Below are 2,530 nucleotides of genomic sequence, written 5' to 3'. Positions count from 1 at the left end.
GGATAATAAGTGACACACATATTAACAAAATGTGTGACAGCATTAACCCTCAGCTGTTAACATTAACATTGATCAATAACATTTAAAGACCTCAGTTAGTGCTTCTAAATTTAGCCCATACATTTAGCAAGTGCTAATCCATTAATGAATTTTAAAAAAATAGCAAAAGCCCTAAAGCACTAATCAAAAAATGAGTTCCCCTATTAGTGCTTTAGGGGAACTGTGCCCACCGCTGCTTCTTGGCAATAAATCTTATAGCAGCACCTGACTGGCAGCACCAGGGGGGACCAGAAGCAATCAATAGCAACAACAAAATGAGCTGTTTGGCAGAGAAGATTTGGTACATTTTTTATGTGCGCAACCCACACATTCAGCTCTGCTGCTCATCCCACAAATGCATGTTCCTTACAAATTTGGCATTATTTAAAAGAGAAATTAACAGGCTTYCCAACAGTGTAAGATTTATTAGATTATTGCCAAGAACAACAGAAAATAATCTATATTWCCATACTTTTTGTGCTTAGTTTAGCTTTAAAATGTTTTAATGTTAATACAAGGTCCTGTACTCATTCTGTCTTACTGTATAGAAAAATAAGTTTGTTTTTTAGTTTGTACTTACAAAGTGCAAAGAGAGAGAGGAAACAGAAAATGCTTCACTGATCCCCCTCCAAACCCTTTTCCCATRTTTCTGTGTGATTTACTGCTGACCGTCAGGTGACAGGAAAGTGCTTTCAGGAGAGACAGAATAACAGGAAGAGCAGCCAGGAATATAAAGAGGCAGAGCCAGAACTGTTTTCGCTGCTCTCTGCRTGTCACATTTTTCCCTCAACAAGGTGCTGCCACAGCACAAAACAGAAAAGGACAAGGACACACAGGTGGTTATCTTCCACCTCGTTGTTGCCCTCTGCCATAAAAGGTGGGCMGTGTTAGAATAATCTCTGTGGAATTTTCTGTTTAACAAAATATCTCATGAACTGCATATTATTAATAATTATTAAAGATGGCTGCCACACAGTTTTTTTCCCTTCACAAAACATGTTCTTTAATCCGCAGCTAAGTTGTTGGAACAACATGGCTGAACTTGCTACATAATTGTTCTTTAAAAAGCAACAGCTTTACAGTTTTCAGACAAGATGGGAGTGACGACAAATACTTTTCAGATGCAGTCACGTCATCAGAATAAAAATAATTTTCTAAGTTGAGTTTCTTTTGAAATTAGGTCTGAGAAGTAGCGATGCATTTCCTTCGAACACTTCATTTGGTCACAGCTCCTGCTATCGTTTAGCACTTTTTTTTTGTCTGCGCTGCAGTTTCCATGACAGCTTTCAAACTGGCACCGTGCTGTGACTCACTGTCCTTCTCTTCAGGCCGTGGTCGTTCTTACACAAGAGATGTGCAGCACAAGTTGTTTCTGATGAGCTGCGTAAAAAAAAGTCTCTGTTCTTCCTGTTGAGTAACTGCTGGTGTGTAGAAAAATAAGTAAGGGTGGGGCGCACATCAGTCTAGTTTTCTTATTTTCTTATTTTTGACAGCCATGCCTCGGTAGACCCCAAGGCTGATGATTTAGTCCTTTGTCGTACATTTTATGAGTTTATTTTTTAAGCACGTTTTAAAACAGACAACTAAATACGCCATATAAATCCTTTTTTAACTGTTTGTATTGCACATCTCCATAATGACAGATGACTCATAATCACATGGGTGAGTCTTGTTTTGGAAAAGATAGAGTACAAGGACATTTTGGACTACATTTTTTTTGCACTCCAAACAAATATGTTTCAACAAGTCAGACAAACTGTTACAGTCTGTTTTACAAAGTGTAGATGCTTCAAAGTAAAAATCAAGACTGTGGCTCTGCCTCAGTTCAGTCTCAGCCCAAATGTTATGTAAAAAGAAATCCTCAATTATTAAAAGATGATTAAAATGTCTTGTTCAGTTCAATTCAGACTAAAGCGTTTAGGAATATATGATTTATTTGAACAASCTGCATTTAGCAGCACAAAAAATTTGCATTATTTTGAAGAAATACAAACTGTTTGTTGCCGTGTGTGCCAAAGATTTAGGTAGAAATGTTGGCATTTGTCAGTGCTCAGGGTGTTTGTTGAGCATTACTCTCAGCTACTACTTCACCAAATTTCGTCTCACTGTCTGTGAAATTGACCAAGTTATATTGTATATAGCAATATGAAGGCCTCTAATACTGTTCAAATTTATAACCAACAATATCTACTTCAGGGATGGAGAATTGGTGGCTCACGGGGTGGATGTGGCCTTGGGTTGACTTTGTCCAGCCCACCAATGAAGCCCCTCCTACTTTTTCCCCTTTTTTTGGTTCTACTTCAAAAAGCTCTTAGAATCGAAAAGCTGCTTTGAGTATATTTTTAGATAAAAAATAGATGAATAGAAAAAAATTGTTACCAAATTTCAAGACAAACCTATGTGTTTAGCCTGCTTAAAAACGTTGGGCCTCATGCAAGAACATGTTTGTATTTTTATCCTAAATTTCTCTTACTTTTGTTCGTACAAAGGG

The sequence above is a fragment of the Austrofundulus limnaeus genome, unplaced genomic scaffold (assembly GCF_001266775.1).
Source record: "Austrofundulus limnaeus strain Quisiro unplaced genomic scaffold, Austrofundulus_limnaeus-1.0 Scaffold348, whole genome shotgun sequence".
NCBI classification, from domain to species: Eukaryota; Metazoa; Chordata; class Actinopteri; order Cyprinodontiformes; family Rivulidae; genus Austrofundulus; species Austrofundulus limnaeus.
The sequence above is the reverse complement of the archived record's forward strand: the minus strand, read 5'-3'. Positions refer to the sequence as shown.